The sequence below is a fragment of the Hippoglossus hippoglossus genome, chromosome 12, assembly GCF_009819705.1.
Source record: "Hippoglossus hippoglossus isolate fHipHip1 chromosome 12, fHipHip1.pri, whole genome shotgun sequence".
Taxonomy (NCBI): Eukaryota; Metazoa; Chordata; class Actinopteri; order Pleuronectiformes; family Pleuronectidae; genus Hippoglossus; species Hippoglossus hippoglossus.
Genome location: NC_047162.1, coordinates 9,824,395 through 9,850,475, shown reverse-complemented (window position 1 = coordinate 9,850,475; position 26,081 = coordinate 9,824,395). Strand labels below are relative to the sequence as shown.

Sequence of the window (26,081 nt, the reverse complement as noted above, 5' to 3'; positions counted from 1 at the left end):
AATAAACTGCACTTAGATCAGCAGCGGGGCAAAATCTGAAGAAAGACGTTTTCTAGAAACAGATCCTGACAAGCCCAGATTCATGGCGTGTGCAATTTAAATGTAACTCAGGCAGATAATACAATAACTAATGACACATATTCAAACATATAATAGCACTACATCTTTTTGTGCAGTTAAAAAGTCTCTGAAAGGAAACCCCTATTTTTAACATCACATCATAGATAATAATAACAAATAGAGATTTTCAACTTTCACCTATTGACTCGCAACCTCGTGAATTGTTCCACCAAAGCTACCAGAGATGGATAATACAACTGTAATGCTGCTCTTAGCATTACACAGTGGCACAATAATACAAAGCATGACCCAGTGTATAATAAGAGAGGGGGGGGGGGGACTGCACACAGATCAGCAACGGTGCAAAATCTGTAGAAACATGTCGTCTAAAAACAGATCTTAAAAGCCCAGATTCATGGTGTTACTGTTTTTTAAATCCCTGCATAGATTGGGCAATTTAAATGTAACTCTAGGCTCCAAATACAATGACTAATATTCCAACATATTGTAAGAGCATCACACAATTATTATTTATTTGCAGCTTTATTGCAGTAAAAGCTCCATTACACTGAAAGAAAACAGAATATTTCACATCACATCATGGTTAACATTAAAAATAGGGATTTCAGACAGATCATTAAAATGACTGTGAATATTATTATGAACTTGGCAGTGGAAATTATGTCTGTGTTACTGATAAGGAAATGATTTTCATCAGTAATTGCATTTAAGAACTTTGGCCCCTGGCCGCGGAGCACACACATCTGCGCGCTATCAAGTGCTGGTGTGTGCAAAAAAAAAGAAAAAGAAAATTCTTCACCCTTTTCACGCTTTATTAGACAATAACACATCATGAAAGAGCAGAGAGAATTTAATGGGCTTAATCTTTTCCTGTTAAATAGATGATGAACTGCTCGATTGCAAAAAGTTAAAAGTGATCACAATTGCATTCTTAAAAGGGGGATTTTTTTTCCTTTTCTTTTTTCATGGTTAAAATGATTCTGTCACTTTCCTGTGACACCTTAAATTCAGTCTGTATTTAAATATTTCAAACTCTGCTTCACCTACCCTGGGATAACGTGAATATTTCTACTTGTGTTACTAATTATTATTATGCGGCCATAAGTGAAGTATAATCAGTTCTTTAGACTGATTGTAATTACATTTCTTCCATCAACTAAGAATACTGCATTTCAGATATAATTGCAGTCGCCTCCTTTCCCTTCCATCAGTCAGATACTCAGTGGCATTGACAAAATATGTCAGTGTACTTAACAGGCCTGCTAATTATATTTGACTAATTTGAGTTTGGCTGTCAAAATAAAAGAATTGTAATCTGATTGAGAGGGACGGAGCTGAGAGCAGGATTGATAATGATATTGTGAAAAGATGGGGGGGGGGGTGAATATTCATATAACAAGATGTATAAGAAAATGTGTCAATCAGAAACATATCTGAAGAAAACGCCAGCTCATGATGGCGACTTTAATTGATGGATGTTTATGCAGTATTTATGTGTGCTTGTGATCATTAACCTTCTCCGCACTTAATATTGACCATTTTAGAAAAATGCAGTATTGACTCCAAGCAATGCTTCAGCAAATTAATGATTGATGAAGGTATTTAAATAAATTACTTCACTACAGCGTTCGCCCATAAAATCGCGCTGAAATTCTCTGATTGGCAGATTGGGATGAGTGCTTGAAATGTCGGATGGGGTTTTCTTTGTGTATGACATTGCATTTGGGAATCCATTGTATGTTATTATATGACTTCGTATTGGCCCTTAGAGTTGTGATCCACCGACCAATCTTTGCAGGAGAGGACCACAAATTACACATTTTCACCAAAGTTAGTTATGTTTGCACAGATGATTAGGTCAGATTTTTTTCCAGACGAGGGTAAAATCATCAAATACGACAAACTGTGAACTGAATGTGTAAAGACAGCTGCCACAAAACTTAATAATAAAACTTAGTTGTCAAGTGTTTGATTTGTCTAGATCACTCTCTGTGCAACTTGTTGATTTGGTAAGAAAAGCTGTGTCGCAAACTCAACACCAAATAAACCAATTTACCACAGACACAAACACAGAGAGAGAGATAACAAATTATAGGCTGCACCTTAGCTATAACGTTAGTTAAACCGCTTTTATATAGAAGTCCCACATTCATTATCCTGTCTTTGTTTGAAACACTGAACCAAACAAGCTGACACTATTTGGGGATCAGAGGCGTGACATGTGACACAGCAGCAGAGGCGTCCGTCCCATCATTCCATCCGTCCCTTTTTACGAAAACATCGATTTGGCTCTGTGACTAACCTCCGCTGGAGAACAACAACGCCCCCCCCATTACGTGTTCATACCTTGCATATTGATGGGGGCGAGGTGGAATAAAGGATAAAATGTCCACCTCGCAGGCTAGAAGGGGCTTTAGCATGTGCAGCTGTACCAACGGAAATCCGCCCTGCAGTTGACCGAGAGGCTCAGTCACTTCCACCACCTGAGAGCAAATCTTCACTGCGTCTTTCTATAAGCCAACTTTCCATTCGTATGTGATCTCTCTATTTCCGTGCTGCCACGAGAACTGTCTCATCTCGCGCCAGTGTTTCTGCTCGTCGGCGCCGTGTTTCGCATCTGAACATCATCGCACATTAAACCACGATTTATTGGTAGATAAAAGGGGAACAAACAGCAGGTGATAAAGAGGAATAATGAACAAATACAAGTCGTTGTGGTAACTTGAGCTCTCAACATTAAACAGGTAACTGGTTTTAATGCTGCGATTGATCAGTGTGAAGCCTCATATCTTTGTTTTTTTTTACTATGCAAACTGTTTTCTCAGGATTAAAAGATTACATTTGTCTTAATAATGAGGAAATAAAGCTATTGTAGATGGAAAACATCATTATTAGAAGAAAGACTGATGGCTTGATCAAAATGACTTTAGTGCACGCTCCCAGCACAATTTGAGGGCCGCGCTTTGAATCAATGAACACTGGAGCAAAACCTTGTTCTCATGGGGGCGGGGTGGTTTCCAGGGTTGGAGTCATGTGGTGCAGTGCACCAGCTGCACAGCAGGAAATGGGCTGCGATTTGGAACCACACACTCGAATTCTTCCCTTTCTAAGATGCAGACTCTACAGCGGGCTTTCAGTTCAAATATGGACGCTACAAGGAGCGGTTGGCAGTGTTTACCTCACAGAAAAAGTTTATTCCAAGAACAATATCGCGTTCACGCACAGGAAGTGCTGACTCGCCAAAAAGCCAAACATCAAACCATGTAAATAAGGCAGTGAGGGCGGATGATGTGAAATTAGCTCGGGGGAGATAACACATTTGGTTAATAATCTTTGCCCAGATTCAATGCCGTCGCAAGGAGAGCCAAATAATTTGGCGGAGAACCACGGGGACAGTTTAACAGCTGGACGGGGTCCACTACAGCCAGTCCCTCGCTGGTACTGACTGTTTCTGCAAGCCCAGCGCGAAAGTGGAAAAGGCTTAAGGGGTTGGAGGTTGACATTTAAAGATAAAGTGACTTATAGATTCCAAACTCTGTGAATGGTTTTATTGTTGGTGTTTTCAGGAGGGAATCTGAGGGGTTTTGGGACACGATTCACAAAATCAGCAATATCCTTAATGAGGAGACTACAAACTCCTTATTGTCACATCATTGTCAAACATCATAAAGGTCATCGTCACAGTGACAGGACATTTGAAGATTTTGTTGATACTGTCATAACACTAAGGTCAATGTAAATACTGCCTGTCAGGTTTGAAACCAGCAGGAATGCCAATAATCTTTTGGAATGGTCATTAAGTCAAACTTTAAATTTAAATACATTTTCTTCACGTTCTGTGAACGATAGAACCGATCCCATTAGTTACACATGAAGAGCTACAACAGCCGGTGTCACACCCACATCAAAGTCCGAGTAGATTGTAGACCGAGGAGCAGGGGCGGCGTTGAAGTGATGCTGGCGCCGTGCTCCTCTCGCTGAAGTGGATTCGATATGTTCAAATGGGAAATGGCTTCTTTGAGAGGGATGCTTAGGGCCGATCTCACTATGATGGAGAAGAATATACTCACGGGACTTTGGTCCGCTCGAAGGAGGAGGACAAAATGTGAAATGGCCGAGGCGAGAGCAAACCACCTTCTCATACCCGATTCATTTTATAATATTTTATATTATGGAGATTGCACTTTTAATCATAAAGACAAACCACCTCGATATTAAGAGTCTAAATGTGCAGAGCTGGTTCAACAAATCCTTTTCAATATATTCGTACTAACAAATTACACCTTTTCTACATTTCAAGAGCACTTGTATAACTCAAGGAATAAAATAACCCATCACGACTCCACCCCAGTGTACTCAATCAACCTCTGTCTCCATCCTGCAGTATTTGTTTCCTGTTGTTGTGTGAAATCATTTCATACACCAATCATCACATGCATTTCACATGTTTGCCTGCTGCCATGACAGCGTAATGTTCTTTATTTTTCTCTTATTTGCAGATTACTGTTATTTGCAGAGTGGATTAGCGACACGGGGAGAGGAAGAGACAGAAAGTGGATCACGTTTACCCTTGAATGAGCAGGGTAAAAAGGGGAGGATGTCTGCTTCAGGAAATCACAAGATAGGACAAGGGGGGGCTTGTTTTCTCCATCCTCTTTTTAAACAGCCTTATTCATGCCGCAACTCCTCCTCCATTCTGGTTAATTCAAGGGGATTCAATCTCCAATCTGGTGCACTCGCTTTGCCAATCAATCCCCCTCTCCCCTGTGTGGGGTCCTTAGTGTCCCTCTTTATTCTATAAAGTTCATAAGAATGGGGGGGCTTGTTCTCCTTATTTGTATTCTCAATCCCAGGGAGGCAAGAGACCGATGTATTGTATCTCTGCACTATCCATCTTTCTTTCTCTGCTCGTGCATAAGGCTCGGTCACCAATATGTAGTATTTATTTCCTGCATTATCTCTGGGTGGGAGTGTAACAATATCAGGAGATGGATTTCTCTCTGAACTGTTATTAGCATGAACGCCTCCGAGCAAATCTCAAACTCAGTGATACAGGTATAATGCGCATGGCGAGGCAAAAACCGTTGACATAGGGTTATGGATGGCTGGCAGCCTAAAAATGAATTTTATACTCCTCTGGGCTATTATAAGTTAGTTCATATTAATATGACCTCATGGGGACCAAAGGGTATGTGTGAGGCTGATGCAAGGGAATGACAGAGTGAGGAAAGAGAGAGCAGAGTTGCATCTAAATGTGCCAAACCGGTGTCATCCGAATTCACAGAGTTATTATTGCACAGCTCAGAGCCGCGTCTGCAACAGCGTGGTAATGGTCTGACACTTGCAATTGCCGGGAAGCAACGGAGGAATGGGAGGGCCGGCACGGCTAACTACATTTGTACTGGATTCTCTCTTCCCCCCCCCCCCCAATCTCTCGCCTCGGCCCTGTTGTTTCTTTAGGAAGGACTGCAGTGGCACCCTGACCTTCAGGAAACATGGCTGAGCAAGCAACACTCCGGCCTGATAATTAAATTCTCTGGTTGGTCAGCAACCAATCAGTCCAGCTCGGAGCGGGGATCAATGGCTGATTTTAAAGAGCAAACTAATTCACTAATGGTTAGAGTTATTCCAATTTACCTGGCTGCTGAATTATTGTGTCCAAACCTGGTTCAGAGACGGGGAGGATCAATGTGAGCCGGAGGGGGGGGGGGGGGGGGGGGGGAGAGAGAGAGTCGGCTGCATCTGTCATGTGAAGCGGACGCGAGGGTTTGCTGCGAGGTTTTATTTGATCACGCCCAGTTGAACAGCAAGACTGTGGGGGCGGTTTACGAGAGGGTTCTAAACAAGCGCCGTCTCTCTGCCATAAAGCAAACTAATTAATAAGGTTTCAGAATGAGCGTGAGAGCAAAGTCTGTGCAGGGCAAAGGTATAGGAGCAGGATCCTGACTAACCAACGGAACAGCAATTCAATTTTGCACGAAATAAAAGCGAAGCTCATGACGGATTCCTCAGAGAGGAGCATAAAAAAATATATTGCGACACTTGAATTATCTTTTTGTTCCGTGCTGATTTTTCTTTCCCCCTTCGGTTTGTTATTCTTATACACAGAGCGCATCTTCTCGTTAATGCTGTGACTGGGGAAGAGCTCAACTGATTATCGGCAACATATGTCTCTTAAACACATGAAGTGAAAAAGAGCATGGCAGCGCTGATTTATTCCCATGTTCAATCCCCGTCCAGGGGAAGGTGTTTGGTGCTGATAGGGAAAACAGAAGCGTTCTACCTTATTAGAACCAAAGAATGAGATGCTAGCTACCCGCGCACGCCATTTGTCAGCACATCCACCGCTGCTTCTTTATGCTACTGTGGCTACGGCGCAGATGAAGATTGATCATTTGTCAACTCGCAAATTGGCTTTCAAGTGCTTTCTCTAATTACTCTGTGTTTTTATTGATGAGAAACCACTGACTGCTTTCCTTCGATTTACTTCGCCGGGCACAGTCTTTATTTTGAATATGTCGTTTCTCACCTTTTCCTTACAAAGGCAGTAGAGAGGGGGGGCGAATAAAATTGTGCAAAATGCTTCAATCTTTACAGATTTGCATGCTACCTGTTCTCCTAATGTTCCGCTGGAGAAATGTAAGATTGGAGGTATAAAAAAAAAAATGGCGGAGCAAATTCCATTCCCTTAACTGGTCACACTCAAAACGCACCCGGAGGAGCCCCCGACATGAATCAGAGGCAGAATAGGAGTTGCTGGGAGGACGTAAATGACACTGTTTCGCCGAGCGGTTCCTCGTTGCTCATGCATGTAAATGTCAAGTGATGTTATCAACGGTATGGTTTCCACTGACTAGATCCGAAAGGTCTAGACCAGAAAGAGCTGATGAACAGGGAATAAAGAGGGTCTCAGAGGGAGTAGGAAAAGGTTTTTCGCTGTGAGATTAGTAGAACATAGTAGGTGCTTTCCTGGTTTTACATGTCTGTATGCACGCATGATGTTTCTTCATTGTTACCTCTGCTACATTTCCTTTTGTGTTTGAGAGTTAGCAGGATTACGCAATAATAACTTATAATTTTACTGTGAAATCGTGTGGAGGGGTGGGGCATGACCAAAGGAAAAACCCATAAAATCTCTGGATTGGGCGTTTTTTTTTTCCATTTGAACGGATTTCACAGATTCATGGATCTTGATGGAATTTCAGGGCACTGATATAAATGATTATTAAAAATTTGGTGCCGATCCACATACAAATCTGGATCTAGTGAATTTAAATGTGGTTTCATAAGGAGACTGTTGGGCCTTGAAGGAGGTATGTGCTCTCCGTTTGCCCTTCAAGTTGTGTTTTCAACATCCAGTGAAATATAACATCCACAGCTTGCACTTAATGGAACTGCGATGAAGCTCACATCATCTTTTTTTACTGTAATTACCAGCAGAATTAAACGGCAGATCCTCCCTCCTCTTTTTTTCCCTTCTGTGACTGATCTGTCATAATTGCTTGTGTCTGTAACAATTAATTCAAATCTCACTATCAGCTCCGCGGGTTGGGGTGTGATGAAGTGTTGTTGCGAGGCAACTGTGAAGACGACATGCAATTGGATTGCGGCGCCGCATTTTATTTTAGAAAGACATGTGAGGAAAGTATCACCTTATCAGGGTGAGGACTAGATTTTCTGATCCAATTTCATTATCTGAGGCGCAGAACTCCGGTCGGGGAAAAAAGAAATGTTGCTCCTCTTCCCCAGCCTGGATTTTATCAGCTCCGGCACGAGATGAAGCTCAAAACAATACAATGTGTTTCTTCCCGAACTTGTCCCTCCCCCGCTTGCACTCGGAAACAACCGTCATACTTGGGCGATGTCTGCCGTTTATGGGTGTTTATAAATCACGGGGCAAAATGGTCTGTAGTAAAAGAGGGGGAAAGATAAAGGGAAGTGTTTTGCCAGCACATTTCTGAGTCTTAATGCCGCTTCAACTAATGTTTTCATGACAACTTTACACGTTTATGCCATTTTTAAGGAGGGGGGCTGGTTCTCTGACTGAAATGCATAACAGCTGCCGCCCTCTCAAGGGAGCGGACCACTGGCATTATGTGGAGAGAGGTTTTGTCCAGCTGCTGTAGGTTATTTTTGTTTGCCTTTGCTTGCTGCACTTCTCTGCGATTCCTGGATTTACTGACCTAATTTTCTCCTCAATTTGATGTTTACCTTCTTATTCACCCCCTTTGACGAATCACCACTCCCGAGACTTTGGCAAGAGTCCCCTATCTGACCCCCCGCCTCGCTCTCCGGCAAAGGGAAAGAACGGGGTGTTAAGGTGACGGCCGCTGCTCCTATTGTTCCTAATTCAAAGCCATAAATTTGTTGAAATGGAAGGGAAAGCAGAGGAGCAAGCACAGACTCCGCCGGTCCATAAATCAGCAAAATCTGCAGAGATGCAGAGCAGATGGTGAAAACAAAACAAAACAAAAAACACACTCTCATCTCAATTCCTTGCAGATTAAGCATTGCTAAGCTGAACTGCTGCGAAGCACGTACACCTCATGTGAGCACTGAGCATGAACATCAATATTCTTAGGGTGTTTTGACCGGTGCCAGGATCAATCCCCATCACAGTTAGAACGAACACACAGTTTCAACTGCAATTTAGTGTCATCCATTAACCTACAGTGTGAGTCATTTGCAATTTAGTGTTGTACAGTTCCTCAAGGCTTGTTCGACTCATACAGAGTACCTTTATATTTCTCTACCTTTCATACTCAAATCATACTAATGCCGGAGCTGCAATGTTTCATAAATGTAAAAATTGTCTTTCAAGGATGGGCTATGGATTTGCTTCTAGCCTCCAGCTGAATTGGACACATCTGCCATTCATCCCCGGGAGCATTTTTAGTGATTACCCAGCAAGTGCCAAGGACAATAACAATTAAGTCCCAAAACGGCTGGAAATCATTCATTTGGACTTATTTAGAGAGTTTGTCACTGTCTGATTACAGATGCAAATATGAAGACACATGAGTGCAAGTACGGCGGGGGGGATAAATGGAGGTCAGAACTGTTTTTCATTTTCCTAAATAAATGTGGTGGTAAATGTTTTTCAAGTTACGAAATTCACAGATTTTGCTTCAAATAAGGATAAGGCGTCTTTGCACCTTTGGGGAGATGCTCTGTCGTGCGCTGTTTACACCAGCGCGCTCACATGCGAGCCCACAATCCCGGTACACAGAGCCACGTTGCGCAAACAGCATCCCGAGCAGACATTTTTAGTCCTGATATGACTAAAAGGATTGTGGGGTTTTTTGCTGAGAAAAGCTCTTCCTTTTCTTCCATCTCCTCTTCTTGGGAGGTTATCGTTTACAAAAAACGCGCCCTTGATATGGGTTATTGCGGCCGACTTGTACCCATTCCCCATGTTAAGATTGAAAATAGAGTGCTCTTGACCTCCTGCCTTTGAAATTCTCCCACTGCCGCCGTCCTCCCCCTAAGCTGTTCTCTCTTTATGCCGTAGCTCAGAGGTTTTTGCCACCAGGCTAGCATTTTCATTTCCCCATGCTCCAGCGTTTCTTTGGCCTCCTTCCTCTTGAGGAAAGAAGTCAAATGAGTCATGAGGTGAACTGTTGTGTAATAATACAAGCATGTGTTATAATGCATATAAAATAACTATAGAGGCTATAAATAAAATAACATGGAGGCAAAAAATTATATTCTCCCATACTTTCAAAAAACATGGTGGATGTTATTGTAGATTCTGTGGTTCTCAAATGAATGAAGCTTCTCCTATTCAGTCAACGGTCAGAATTTTTCCTTTCAAGCCTGCAAAGGGTGAGAGCTTAATGTTGAAACAATACATTTCTTGTATATCGAACGTGGCTGTCAGCTAAAAAAACAACCTGCATTTCAGAGCTGCCATTCAGAGTGAACTTCGTTAACAAAACAGATTGTCCTCATGGTGTGTTTAGGGACGATAAGGACGGCTGGAAAATTTCCCCCCTAACTTTCTTATCGACTCGGTTTCACTTGGTTGATTTTTTTTTTCTTGCCTGCTTCACTGCTTTTCCATCAATGCCATTGTTGCTGTGAAGACTTTTTTTCTTTTTTTTTTTTAAAGTCCACATGAGACAACCTCTGCATTTTCTATTCACGTGGCTGGAGGCAATTTGAACAGTCGTCAGTAAGGTCGCAATAGCTTGTGGTCTCGAAGGTGTGAACGTGTGTATGTGGAGTCTTGGCTAATTTAGTGTTAATGTTATTATACACATTGCTGGATTTCTTTTTACGAGAGAAAATGTGGAGAAAACTTGAGTGTTTCAGGGCAAAGTCAATGTTATGCTGTTCAGTTGAATGGGTTAATATGGAGTTCACCACTTAGTGATTATCTCCCTTGAGAGCAAGAGAGAAGGGGTACATTTGAGGTTTGCTTGATTGGAGGAAGAACTGCGAGTAATTCGCCTGCTGAATTTTAAACCGATGTGATAATGGAAGGAGGTGGTAATGAAAGGACAGCAGCCGAGAGGCGTGGCTTCGTGGGAGTAATGAATGGAGGAGTAGCCTGGAGGTGAAGGAATTAAAAAAAAAAAAGTAGCCTTCCTTATTAAACTTTCGCTAAGCTCATTTACAGTGATAAAAGACTTGTCTGATGAACCGTTCACACAAAAGAACATTGGAGCGGAGCATCAAAGTACAAGCACATTCGGTGGAATCCCTCCTGTGCTCAATAATACGCTGGCAGTATGTCACTATCTGTTTCTCTTTTAAAGGTGATCTGTTTTCAGAGCGACTGCTCCTTGAACGTAGCCAGGCTGTTACCCAGCCAAAGGCTATATACTGCCGTTTTTTTTTTCTTCTTTATGCTCACCGCTGTGACTTGAATGTGCCGCGTTGCCTCTTCTCTGTCCTACATCGGTGTCATGTTGGTGTGCTGAGTGTGCGGAAAACGCCGGAGAGGATGCTGCCCGGGCTGCAGCCTCACCTGGACTGGCCTCTCCATCATTAAAACTAACAACACCAGCTCCATCAGCGGCACCGAGGTCTCTGGAGATGATCCGGGCGTGTGTGATTTGTGAACTTGTGCGTGCTTATATAAATGCATACGAGTCAATGTCCCCTTAGATATAATCAATGGTCATCCATTTGCAAAACATGGCACGGCACACATCATATGTATTTATGTGGTTGAGTGAGCAGACATACAGAATCAATTTACAGGATCAATGAAATACATATTTGTAACGTGTCATATTTCATAAAAGACTGGACACATGCTAATAACCTCATAATGTAATATCTTATTGTTGCAACTGTAACAGCATTACAATAATAATCATTATGTCCCTTTAGCGTCTATTTTCTGAGTCCATGTCTGAGGCCAGTCTCTGCTGAGGAGGCTGTCGAGAGCTTTCATTACATCTACTCCGAATCGGAGCAAACAAAAAGCATTCGCGACAGAAACGCCGACACAAAGACGACCGCGCACGGCTGAGATCTGAACGCAGCGCCATCTGCCTGCGATGCAACTTTGTCAACCTTCAGGCAACATTGCTGCAAGAGGCATTTCCACCGCACAGCAACCGTCCCACGAAGCACCGCATCAAGCTATGATGCAACATTAACACCGCAGCGGAATACCCACATCGCTGTGGCATTGCATCCATAATTAACTCGTTGGGAGTTAGACACAGCAGAACATGTTTTGCGGTATGCAGTGGCTGACTGAATCATACATGAGTTGCTCTGTATTTACTTCACTTAGCATCTTTCCTCAGACGGAACACAGTCAGCAGTTTGATTCTAACACAAATCTGACTGAAACACAAATCGTTTCACTGTCTGGATCAGGCGTGCTTGTCGGATTTTGTCGGTTTTTCGTGCTAAATCGGCAATTCGGCGTAACAAATAGGCCCGCGGTGGGTCCTGATTTGGGATTCTTTATTCATACATCAACCACTTAGCGTCTGCACCCGTCTGTCTTCTCTGTGCAAAAAACAACATATAGGCCTGATGGGGGAAAAATCATCTCAGCACGAGGTGATTTCCTGTTGCTGCAAATTTATAAAGAGGGATGTCAGTGGAGTAAGGTGCCAGATTAGTACCGCAGGCGGTTCAGAAAACAAATTATTCATGTTAAGACACTCAGTCAATGATCATTTCCAAAGTCTCTGCTGTTTTCGCTGAAGAAAACAAGTGTGTCACCCACTGAAGTTTTGCAGAGTAAATCAAATGATTTCCTGCATGCAATGTGTTTGTAAAGCACTTTTCTAGTCTTATCTAGAAATGTTCAGATACCTGGACTTTGTACCGATCATTGTTGTGTGGCCTATTGCGAGTGTTATGACTGGAACCCCTTGACACTGAAGTCTATCAAACCACCAAGTATCAAACTAGAGGGTATCAAACCACCAACCTTTTGGTTAGTGGGCAGCCCGCATCACCTCCTGAGCCACAGTCACATATGGATTGAATTAATAAGGGGTTTCCAGTTACCCACTTAAAAACACAGAAGGAATGAACTGTGACGTTCAATGTCCATGGAAAGACTGAGACTTATAAAAATAACTTTTGTTTATTCTTTTGATATATTTTTTGTTACTGCGGGATACAGAGTTGAACTCAAATCAAAAGCGACACTTAAACGCAGCGTTTTCGCCCGACTTGCATCTCCATCTGCTGATTAATATTATCTGATATACAATCATCCCAAAGTATGTTCCCTAAATTTACTTGATTGTGTTTGACTGAGTGAAAAAAGCAAGCCCAGAGGGAGCAGCATGAAATATAAAAGACCTGCTCCGCTTTACACATTTCACATCATTGCAGTTGTTTTCATCTAAAACATCAAATTAGTTCACATGTCCTCTGGCAAGTTCTTTTTTTTTCATGAAGAAAAACTTACTGCAGATTGCCTGGATGTTCCTTTTAACGCCTCCACTGTGCACAATCTCTTCAGTTTGGAAAACCAGTAGCGTAATTGTCTGCACTACCTCAAGCTCCATCTCTTGTTGACCCCCTTCTCCCCCTCGCTCAGGCATCCCCACACTCACCATCCCTGCCACCACGGCTCCTTTAGAAGAGGATGAGGAGCGAAGGCCCCCTCCAATTTCTCTCCACCTATAATAGGCACTTCCTTGCGTTACATGATCACCGGGTGTCAAGATTAAAGAATGGCTACTGCTTCCCGGGGCAGACATAGATGGGAGACAGAGAAAATAGCACTCCATAATTACTGATAAATCGAGCACACTGCCTCCTCTCCTTTCACTTCCTCCCTGTCCACCTGGCCCTGATGTCAATGTGAGGGGCTGAGCAAGTTAAGCTGGGTGAAGAAAAAAAAAAAAAGAAAAAAGGTTGACCACGCCAGCCACTCTTTTGTGGACTGCTGATATTGCAGTTAAGTTCAGGCAATTCAGGGCCAATTGACTGACTTCGAGCTTTTATTCACCCTCCAATCGTTTCCTCTCTGAAGTGGGACTCACAGTTCCAGTCTCGAACAAGGCAGCTGCAGCCCGGGCACAATGGCACAAGCTCACACTGCAGCAGAGCTATAGGGTAGTACACTCTACTATCTAACACAGGTAAATTGCAGTTATAAACATACAATCCTGCTCTTTTCCTCCAGGCCCCGGCAGGGTTATAACCTGCAGAGGATGATGGATGCGAGCACTCATCTATACTGAACACTACCCATGTGTTTCTATAAGGGACAGTGGCTGGCACCAGTGGTAAAGAGTGGCCAGCTGGCAGAGTCTTCTCCCTCCACCAGGCAATCGAGCTAGGTTGCCAGTTGGCATCCCGCTGCCATTGTTTATTGGTAATCCCAACAGCCTTGACGGAGACCAAAGCAGAGGTGAACGGAGTCCAAGAGTGCATGATAGCCTCTGCTGCACCGAGACTGTTTTTGGTCAATTTTGTCATGAAGGAGAATTTGAATGCTTAGTTGAGTCAGCAAGGAACCAGGTGGTGATGAGGCTCTGGGCATTACCATCACACGCAGTACACTCGTGAAATAATAGGGTTACCACAGTGTGCCAGAAAGCTTCCTTTTTAGATGTGTGGATGAGCTAAACCAGGCCAAACAATGTGGGCCATGTGTGTTTGCCTGATAATCAAACTGGACTCTTATCTCATTTCACTTCTTTCATCGAGGACTGGGCCTAATGCACGGTGAGGTTTGTTCCAAAAGCGGCAAATGTACAAAATGTCACAAGATACAAGGAAGAGAATTCAATCAATTAAAGCATTTTTTTATACAAACACAACTGATTAAAAAACGAGATACATAAGACAAATCTGTAAAACTGGTTCTAATCATGGATCTAAATTGACCAATTAGGTTCCCAAAGAGTTAATTTCAGGGAGCGCTGTGTGAAGAGCTGCAGGTGCTCCGAGCATACAAACTAAAAACAGATCTGAAAGGCCTCGGCACAGACGTCGCAGAGGAAGAGAGTCATTAGGCCGAGTCTGACACGGTTCAGAGCACCGGTCTAACATGAGAGCGGCGCTTCTCAATAAACGTCTTGTAAACAAACATGCGAATGCCCATCACGCCAATCGGACAGACGACGACGACCCAACTTCTTTTTTTTTCATCCAGGACGCAATGAGTGCTATAAACATCGCCGGTGATAAACCTATACGAGCAGAATGATAAACAGCACCGCAGGGTTTAGGAGTGGAAGCAGAGGCATGCGTATAAATCACATCGCCATCATCCATAACAGGGAGCAAATGACTTCATCTTTCCTTTTTCTTAGGGGGAAGTCAGTTTTATCTTTACACAAATTGATTGGGCATATGTTGACGTGCCATTGTCTTCATGCAACCTAATATTGGGTCGGGACGAGGGATTCGCTTGCTGATCCGTTTTTCATGAAAACCCAAAGAATACATCGAGTTAAGAGTGATTTTATGAGGAATCATCACCTTTTTCTAAATTACATTTTGCCTGTTTGATTTGGTCACATAAGAAACCAATGGAACCGAAATTTCACGTGTGGGATCCTCATTAAGGAAGATGTGGGTTAACAGATTTGAACTTTTTGGGGGGGACTCTGACTTTGATTGTGTCGTAAGTAAACTTACAGCTAGTACAGATGCTTCAATCTGACGGGTTCTTGCTACCATTTTGTGCCCATTTTTGTCACTGTTATTTTGACAAGCTACTGTAGCTCAACTATGTAGGACAATGGCGTCGCTAGTCCTACATGAATCCAGAGGTCTAGAATGATTCTAGCATTGTTATTCATTTTGCACTTCATCTAACATATGTCTTCCATGATAGGAAAGGGCCATGGTCGAGCATAAGACATTTGTAAAATAATGCTTTTTTTCCCCTTAAAATTAAAAACGAGCTGCTATAATTGCCCTAAAAAGTACTTACACCTCCAATTTTAATCTACAATTCATAATGAAGGCATCTCCCATTCTTGCACTGACCCTCTTCATTGCTATTGATTTTATGCCACGTGAAAAGCTGCGCAGTGGACCTGGGGAATATCTATGACACAGAGGAGCAGCAGCAATTTTTGAAGCATATTTCCAGTTGTAAACACTTTGACCTACATGTTAAGGACTTTACCACGGTCAGGAGAAATAATACAATTTTAAACAAGGTGAAAGGAATTAAGAAATTACTGCTATGACTGCAACAATTGGTCTGGAAATCCTTCACCGAGTCCCCAGTGTGTCCCGTTTGTCCCACTGTGTTTCTGTATTCACTTCATTCTGCATTTTATCTATTAATAGCAGTTCTCTGGCCACAGTTCACTCTCAACATTTAAATATGCAACGTCTGATCCTCTTTCTCGGAAACCACGCTGGCAGTTGACCTAACCTTCTTTGCTGCAAACCGAGTGCTTTTGTGGCTTGACCTTTTTAATCCAGGATTTTTTACTTTTAATAACACAGTAGGTCTTCTTTATGGCTGAAAATAATATCTCGGTATTAAGTATCCTACAGTGAGACTGGATTTTGTTTCCTCTACAGTTTTCCAATACTGAGGTTGTGATCTTCTTTTTCTGGGGATGTAGCTTCCGAGAACATTTCTTCATTAGTTGGTTTTGAGGTACACAAGTTCCATCTGCTTCAATATCTTTCGGTCAACATCAGCCTGCCCGCTTCATCTTCAGTGGACATGACATGTGGGATTTGCCAGGGTTCAGCTTTAGTTTAGTTTTTTTTAGAATTGTAAGCCCAGTTCAGCCTCTTCCGACTGAAAAATACTAAAAAAATAAAACGAGAAATATTTATTTTGCTTTAAGTCCTCTTACCGGCAGACACTATACTGTATAGAAACTGTATTGCCCAACCATCTCTGCATGTATTATCTGTTCATTCCACATGAATTCCATCATTTTACCGACTTCTTTCAAAGCACATGCAGCTTTAATAACTCATAAAGCACATAGCACAGGCAGACGCCCTGAAGATGGTCCCGTTTTTTTCTCTTTGTACTGATTTTTAAAGTTCATTAAAACAGCAGATTTGTTCCTAAAAACATGTGGAAATGAATGTTTACAGTCCATGCATGCGTAGTTTAAATACAATCATTAACCAAAACATAAAGACTGTTTAGAGGCCAGGCAATAACAGCAACAATGGGTAGACACCTGGAAGCAATTTCATATTTTATTCATTACTTTTTAATCATATTCTCCATCCCAAGGCAAATCCAGTTTATATTTAATAATGTCCAGAACAATATTACAGCCTTCAGGTGTAAATCCGCCTTTTAAAAACACAGTAGTTGTGAAAATCCAGCTACCGCGGTGAATTCACATGAGTGGAACAGACAGGTCGATATAAAGCTCTGTTTAATCAGCATTCATTCATTGAGTCAATTTAAAAAATAATAAAAAATAAGAACTTCATGAATGATAAGTAGGACATTAAGATAATACGAGTGAATACTGAGCAAATACAGGAACATTGGTTGAAGACGTGATACAAGGTTATGAGAGTTGCCATGGCAACGGCCCTGAAGGCAATGTTAAATGATCACAGATATGCACGGGATGTCAAGTCAATCAACGTTCCTCGGGTTATATGTGACAGGATGTGCGGCTTATGCAGTAAAGCTAACACGTTGAGAATGAAAGTGGACTAATGTTTTCACCACTGGGACGTGTAGGATTGACAGTAGTGAACATGAAGGAGCGATGTTTGGAATTTTAATTAATATACCTGTCCGCTGCGGTGGCAGATTCTCACACACACACACACACACACACACACACACACACACACACACACACACACACACACACACACACACACACACACACACACACACACACACACACACACACACACACACACACACACACACACAAGGTCAGGTACATAAAACACTCCAGAGGTTTGTACTTCTGTGAAAGTGCAGTGTCAGGTCATTCCATGTGCTATAGGAGTCAGATGCACAACAATGCCTCTTACAGCAGTGAAGTTGTTCAGAGGAAGAACGCTGCGCCACTCAAATGCCTCTCCTTCAAATGATTCTGTCTGCATTAGCCGTTACGTTTTAAGGGCAACACGCCGCTGCCTCGATTATGTTTTCCCACCACTTTGAATTACCATCCTCATCTACCTGTTAAAGCTTTTTGTCACTCAGACACAAGCTAGCTAACGTAAATGTTCCTCACAGCTTTACTTATAAAGCATAACGGGACTTTCGCAGAGACACTTACACGCTCGGGCGAGTTCTGGCACCTTGAGCAGAATCACCTCTGGAAAACAGTGAATTGAAAAGGTGATGATGTTGAGGGAGAGGAGTGGTTTAAAATTAGCTTGCCATTGAAGCCTTAATTAAGAGGGCCACTCACTAGGTCTCTTCCAGTGAAGCTGACACCATCTCTCATCCACTTCATCATTTATTTGGTAGCAGCCCTTGTTATTAGTATGATTACTTTAAATAAAGTGGTGCATGTCTGGTTTGATTTACAATCAAAGTTACATGATTGTGCAGTTGTTTCATTGATATGATTACAGGACTGTCACAAAATCCAGTTTGTGTTAAGGCAAAGTCAATTTACATAATCATGGCTGCAGCTTTCAATCACAGTGTCACAGGACACACCTTACAATTACATACCATGGGGAGGTCACAAATTGATAATTGAATAAATGCACATATGCTGATCCAATGGCTTTTTTTTGCACTAAGATTAAAGGTTCAGTGTGTAGAATTGAGTGACATCTAGTGGTGAAGTTGCATGTTGCAGCTGAATACCCCTCACCTCACCCTCCCCTTCCAAACATGAAAGAGAACCAGTGGTAGTTATCAGTTGTCATAAAAACTCAAAAGATGTTTAGTTTGTCCAGTCTGGGCTACTGTAAGAAACATGGTTTAAATATAAAGGGCCCATTCAAGGGTAGAGAAAACAACAATTTCTATAATTTAGATGAAACACACTAGTGAAAACATCACTAGGATTATGTTATATTCAATTTCCGCCAATAGATCCCTTTCACCTTAACACACTGGACATTTAAAGGATAAAACCAAAACTCTGGAGTTGACGCATGTCTCGGAAGCAGCTTATCCAGATAAGAAAGCTTTGACTACACTGCACAATGTTCTTTTATTTTTTTTTTCAAATCTGATCAGTCGTTTGCTGCTGCTGCCCCGAGCTGCAATATAGGTCACCAATGCAGCGAGCCACAAGCATCAGACATCAGTGCATCGACTCACCAACATCCCCAGTGGTCGCCGGTCAGTCTGTGAATCTCCTCACTCTCCCAAATGACCGCTCCGCCGTTACATTTTTCAAAATTGGGACATACTGTATGCACTGAAAATAGCAGCCTCTCACCCCCCGCCCCTCTCCTCCTGCCTTCGTACGAGGACTCCCAGACTATTTGAAATCTTTCAGCAAATGTTTCTCCACTCTAGAGTAACTGAGGACACCTAAAATATTTTTCAGCAGGGAGCGCTTGTCGCTTGCTAGTCAGCACGAGGAAGATTGGAAAGATTAAAAAGCCTGCTCTGTGAGAGGCATAATTATTATTTTTTTCTGCTTTCAGAAAGATTATTTTCCTATGATTATTCACATCTCAAAATGTGGCACTTTTTTAACACTGGCAGACACTTAGCTGAGTCACAGACATGAATAATAGTTTTGGGCTTGTTTAAAAAAAAACAAAAAAAAAACGACGACAGTGAGGAACTGAGCCCAGAATTTTGACCAACAATGAATAACTTTGCAATTTATTGAATCAACTCATCAATTCCAAAGAGAGTTTGCACTCAGCAGATGAATGGTTTATTTATTTCCATGAAACAAGGCAGCCATTGCTAACGTCTTTACGTGAGATAAGCACCTAATAGAACTTGTATATAATCCTGTGGTAGTAACTCCGTTTCATTTTCTTTCTCTTTTGGACTAAATCCACCAACAAATCACTTTTATATTGTTTTTCCATGTGGAGCCTGATTAAACTTTTGGCACAGTGGACTATAAAACTGAGCTACAACCAACCAGTTGGCTGTGTGCCACTGAAGTCTGGAGAAGTTTGTGCAACACCTTTGGTGAAGCATAAGGCTAGAAGCTAATCTTTCACACAAGCTGCCTGACTGTGTGAGTGTTTTCTTTAACTTCTACACAGTTGAATGTTTCCGATACTAACTTACAATGACCAATTCTGGAGGTCGTGTCTGCATTAATGCATTTTTTGGCAACAAGGAACAACTGACTTTCTCTCCTACACTGAGCGGACAGAGCATCACTGGCTTTTATGGAGTTGTGTTTGTGTCCGTTTAAGGACTGTGCATTGAAAAATCACTCCTCTAGCTGTTACCTGTCTGTTTAGCCGCCGAATGCTTTATTATGTGGAGCCAGTTTGTCTTGGTGATGTATGTGTGATCAGTGGGAGTGAGTGAGAACATTAAAGTTGCGGGCCCTGGAGCCTAAGCAATGAGTGAAGTGGAAACTGCAGAGATGGGTGCTAATTGTCTTTGGGTCCATCATTACTAGGATAGTCGTTGGATCCATCGATAGTGGAGAAATAAAGCAGCTGAACTACACTTAAATAATGCGTTAATGCAGCTGCTAAAAGGGGAACAAGACAATCACAGTAAAGTATGTGAATATTCTGGCTGTGGAAGTTTATATCAACATAATACGCTGATATAGAGCATAATCCAGACAGTATTACATTTCCCTCGAAATGGGTTTATACCACGGCTGCCCACAAAATTACCAGACAGAGGCAGATGGGAAAGAAAATCTCCTGTAACACAATTAGCTAATTGCAAAATCAGGATCGCAACTTCATTTCATCTCCAAACAAACCCCTATGATATTTTGCAAACCGAGAGGACTCTTTATTTTGTTTGAAAAGCGTCGGACATAACTTCTCGACTGGATCAGATCAAATTACACCACTGGAGGGAAGATGGGAGGCAACAGCGAAACAAATCAAGTTAGAGCTTCTATGTGTAAGCGCCGGCCAGCGCGGGCCTCTGTTGTGCGCTTGCGATGTGAAAGACCACTGCAACACAGGGCCGAAAAATTCAAACAAGACATATAACCGGTGCTATCAGCAAGACAGCAAAGACCGAGGGGGGTGTCAGGAAAGATGAATTTCTGTGGTTATTACTGTGTTGTCAGAGTTATCATGTTTTTTATGGAGTAATAACTAAGCTCCCTGGCAGTGCTTAATGACACAGGGGTTGGGTTTGTAGGTGCTCAATTTAGGTTCGTTTTTCAATCCAGTGTCTCCTCCCTGGCAACTACTACGTGTAAGGTCAAGATGGACGGTTTGCAGAGCGGTGCAGAGGGTTTGAAATCAATGTGTGAGCTCTGCTTTTTGTACCTTTGAAAGCAAAAGTCTTGAAAGCATGTGCTTGAGAAAATAAATGTTCACCTTCAACAAGGGGGGGTTATGTTTTCATCCGTTTGTTTGATTTTCAGCAGAATTATGCAAAAACTACCGAGCGAGTTCCACGGTACTTGGTGGATGGATGGGACAGGGGCCAAGGAAGAGCAGCATTATTTATGTGCACAGATCTTGGACAAAGGGGCAGATCTAACTTTTATTTTCATCGTCTTTAACATTGGGAGTTTTTTTTTCTCACATTTTCACCTATAAAAACATCAGGCATATTTAGGGGGACTGATATTTATGAGCCAAGGCAATTTGGTGTGGCTTGATGGGACCATTGGGCCTTGGCTTCCACTCTATGTGGTGACCATTCTATGTGGTGATACTTCTACTCCAAATTGACCAGTAATATCAGTATCAATTTGGTGATCTGGGATGTAGTGACTTCTTTTTCTATCACAAATACGAAACTTTAAGCACACACAAATAATATTGCCCATTATAATCCAGTCCAGAACTCTCCTCAGCTGCAGCTCCTGCAAATAAACTTAATATTTAATGATTTTTTAAGTAACATCACGTTCAGGTTCATCAGCACTCGGAACGCGAGCTGCAGCAGCCTTTGCTTTCAGGAGCGGAAGGTGCATGTGTGTTTGTCTAATAAATAATAGATTTCTGTTTGTTCACTAACTTTTTGATGTGCAATGCATTTCTTGATTGTATCATAAAAATGCGGTTCTTCAGTTCACTCACAAACATCCAGTCTGTGGTCGCCTGCTGCGAGCAAAGAAAGAGGGTGATACAGAGGGAGAACAGAGTGAGGCCACTGCATTCAGATGGAGAATTGTGTGTACCGAATGCCTAAGTAGTTTGTAACAATAAAATTGTCCCCGTTGTGATGATTTTCCGAGCCCGCTCTCCGCTCCCCGGAGGCTTCACACTGTGCCCATACTTTGTGGCTTCGGTAACCACAAAGATGGCGGAGAGCGGCGGATCCAGTTCTGAATTTCTAAACATTCCTTCACAAAACTGCAGGCGCCGACTCACACAATGAGTCAGTGTTTCTCCACAGTGGAACACAGGCGTGCACGGAGGGTGTTCAGATGAAAGTATTCTTAAAAGGCCATTGTGAGAAACTAAAACAAAAAAAAAAAACCTTTCCCCTTCTGGAATTGTTAATTAAGGCTTAACACGGTTGGAAATTTGATGCTGTGCAGGAATGCAATTAACCACTTATGATCAGCTACCAACCCTTTAATTATGAGACTCCGGCTGAGAATTTGTTTTATTTTAGCGTTACTCTGCACAAGCATGTGGTCTCATGTGGAGTTATAGCAGTGGCGCATAGGTCACACGGGCTCCAGTGGAGGTCAAATGATTCAGCTGCTTTTCCCAAAAATATTGTAAGCTCTCCAGTGTTTGTGTGAGATTTTGTCACACGTCATTGTGGGACCCTGTTGTTTGTTTCTGATAAAAACAGATTCTTTTTTTTTTAAACCTCTTGGGAGGCCGCCTTCTGGCCATTACAGCTGCAGCCAGCACCCACATAAAAACAATGCCGTGCCAGTACAGAAATACAAAGAGAGAACAGAGAGGAAGAGAGAGAGAGAGAGAGAGAGGGGGAGCGAGCGAACGTGGGTTCTGCCAATAGCGTTCTCTATCCACCACAAAGACTGTTTGTATATACACAAGGGGAAAGAGCAGCAGTGTGTGTATATATATATATATTCATATGTAGGCTGAATGCATAAACTATCCTCCATTCCTGCAAATTATAGTGATGGGTGGTCCTTTCATTTAGGGAATCATAGCTACATTCTTTGGGACCATTCATCAGTCGACTTAAGTTGCTGTAAAAGACCCTGTGCTGCTCAAAGGCATCATCATCATCATCATCAGGTCATCTAAAGCCATGACATGATATATTATTGAGCCACCGCTGGCATTTCCATTCTAGCAATGTCATGTGGAATGCTTTCCCTCGGAGAATGATTACATGTTGCCAGCGTTTTTTGCCATTGAAAAGGCCACCGGATTGAATGAGGCGTGCTGAATAGGGGCCGGCTTTTTCTTCCTGCCATTTCCGCCGCCGGTGCAATTTTCTGCGCCGCACATGGAGGCAGAACCATATCGCAGCGTGGATTGATTTGCTGTCAGCATAATGTTAATTTCAAACAGTAAAGCTTGACTCAAAGTTCAAATTCAGTATGGAGGGATTATTCACAGTTGGGTGCCTCGCAGACAGTTTGGAGACTTGCTCTTTAAAGGCTAAGCTAAACAGACTTTGAGTTAGATTAAGATCTTGCATTGTGGCCTATTCATTTTTTTTTCTTAAACAGTGGAAGAGTCTTGTACTCTAAACCTCCTGCAATCCTAAATGCATGAAGTGCACATTTTTGTATATTATTTCTGGTTTCTACATGAGTGTAATTACTCAGCCGCTCTCAGAACAAAGAACCAATGACAAACAAAACTAAAAAAGCTGCAGTGGCAGTCAGGGAAGTGCAGATAAATGCTTCCGGACCAATTTCAAACAGAAGCCGCTTCTCTAATTTCATAGAGTTGGTATCAGTATCGTGCACAGTTATCTTGCCTTTGGCCACATAATGACACCCAGCGTAAAAGAGCATGAGCTCCCCTCGCAGTTAGTCAGTGGAACAGCAATCAAAGCAACTTGAGGGGAACACAGAACGGCCAACTTTGCCTCAGTGGTGAAACACACACACACACACATATATATAGACTAAGCCTACAAGAAAACAAGCATGTACGTGCTCGCTGTCGTGCACGCGCCCTTTCAAGCGCTCAGAGCCACGTACGAGGCAGACCAGCACGTCCACATTAACACAGAGAGGCAGCTGACTACATCTGCTGTCACAGAAATCATTACAGGCAGCGATCCATCCATAACATGGAATCCAGAGAGGGAAGGCAAATAATAATAATAATAAGCACAGGAAGCATGTCCGCAACTCATCCCACACACTGTCCAATATCCAGGCTGATGGGGATGACACTCACTTCCATGGATAGCAGCAGTTTATGGGATGAACTGATCAACATGGATGTGGAAAAAAATTAAATAAAAAAAAGAACCACGACGGGACTGCGAATGGAGTTCTCCTGAATACAAATATTGATGCGCAGGCCTGCCAGCGAACCTTCACTCTCTGCCTCCTCTAATTCCATTCATCCACTGGGCAGCTCTGCGTAATGATGTGCGAACCCAACCAAATTCTCATCACTGCTTTCTCCGCCATGTGTTCGGTGCTCCTTCGTGTACGTGTCCGCACTTCTGCAGCATCACCTCGGGGAAAGATGCTGTCTCACACCGTGCAGTAGGGGGGGGGCAATCATTCGTGTGCAGTCGAGTGCACATATAATTCGACTCGTTTGCCTAATGTTTGGAGATGATAAGATAATGAGGAGGCGCATGATGTGATCTTTCTAAAAGAGACTCAGCGTCGACGGACCTGCAGGGCGATTATTTATTAGGAGGAAATAAAAATGCCTCCATCCCGCAAAGGACATCACCGGCCACCTCAGTAACATGCTGACCACGCAACATCGCCATAATTGTGCCACAATACAGCCCTGCCTACCCGGGCACATACCTCGTGGTCAGTGGTAGAAACATATCTGCGAGATATATCTCCAAATGATGGAGAGAGAGAGGTCCAAGCCGCACTTACCTAAAACTGACTCTCCCCTCTCCGCTGTCTCTGTGCTCCAAGATTTCTTAGTTCTCCGGCCAACAACTTCTGCTGGAGCATATGTATCCAGTGCTCATGCTGGTGGCTCGGTCGGTGATGTTGGATTGCGGATGATTTGGCAATCCTTGTCATGCTCGAGGGGGAAAAATCCGTCGTTTCGGCGCGGTCTCGGGCATTGGCGCGCAGAGGGATAGAAAGTGGCGAAGTCCAGTCAGGAGAGAAGAGAGCTGGAGAAAGCAACACCAAAAAAAGAAAGGGAGCCTCTGGATGCGAGATTTATGCCGACGTGTTTGAAACTGTTCTCCTCTCTCCTCTTTTTTTTTTTTCACCCCCTCCTCTCACCGTAGGAGCCGTTTGCGGGCGGAGAGGTGTGCTAGGGATATCTAGGAAGGGAGGCTGGGACGCACAGACTGAGGGCGAGGAAGGGGAGGTACAAAGAACACAGGCTCGTATTGTGGAGGACGGTCATGGCAGGCAGTGAGGGGTGGGTCCGGACTGTACGAGGGCGGAAGGGAACCGAGGGTGGGTGAGGATAAGAAGCCATGTCGTGACTTTTCTTTTGCTGATGGGTAAATATTTACACCGAGGCTGTGGGTATGAAGCCCACCACAGCGGTGGCTTGGGTGGACAAGGGTGGGCAAAGCTGGGGGGAGATCTAACAGCTGCAGGAGCTGAGAGGCTTTGTGGTTTCAGGGATTCTTGAGAAAACCAGAAAGTGAGAAGGCGGCGAGTTGCTCAGAAGGTGCCACGTGTGGGATGTGTACTTTGCATAAAACTCAACGTGACTGTGACTTAATGTAAAGTTGGAATGACTCAAAACTGCAAAACTCCTTTTTTTTTTTAAACTCTCCCACAGCTGTCCATGGTGCTGAAACTCAATACCATAGAGAAACTGGTGGTTGCTATCCATGGTGCTGAATTTAAAGAGGCAAATGTTCATGTTAACTGAATATGTGACAGGTGTAATGGCTGCTGCTGAATTTACTGTATTGATAAAGCACTATTCATACACAGAGGTAGATTCAAGGTGCCATGCGGGGGCCGTTAAAAAAAACACAGAGACTAAATTAAAAGAAATCAAATTAAAATCAGGAAGTACGGTGATAAAAACAATCAAGCAAAATGAAAAGAGATTAAAAGAGGTGTGAGAAATGAAATGGATAAATCTGAAAAAAAACATGTTGAAGGAGAAAAAACATACAAATGAAGTAGATGTAACTGTGCAAAATGATAAAATAAAATACAAATATGGTATAAGCTTGTAAAATAGACAAAAGGCAGTTGGCTCCAGTGATGTACTGCATAGTGACTAAAGGTGCTTGACACGCATTTCACATGGTGAGTTTTTCATGCAGATACTAATATTTGTTTAGTGTTTGATTTGACCAAAGAAGATGAATTGGCCAAAACATGAATTGATTCAGTATTTCATGACCAACATTATATTTTTGGGCCTCGTAGGAAAGGCTT

General features: G+C 42.7%; 1 protein-coding gene across 1 annotated transcript in view; it reads right to left on the bottom strand.

Moving 5' to 3' along the window:
- brinp1 (bone morphogenetic protein/retinoic acid inducible neural-specific 1) overlaps positions 1-25,038 on the bottom strand; it is a 112,795-nt gene extending 87,757 nt beyond the window's left edge. Inside the window, exon 1 of the mRNA XM_034603165.1 lies at positions 24,591-25,038. The gene's annotated coding sequence lies outside the window, so the exon portion shown is untranslated. The remainder of the gene's footprint in view (positions 1-24,590) is intronic.
- Between the last annotated feature and the right edge of the window lie 1,043 nt (positions 25,039-26,081).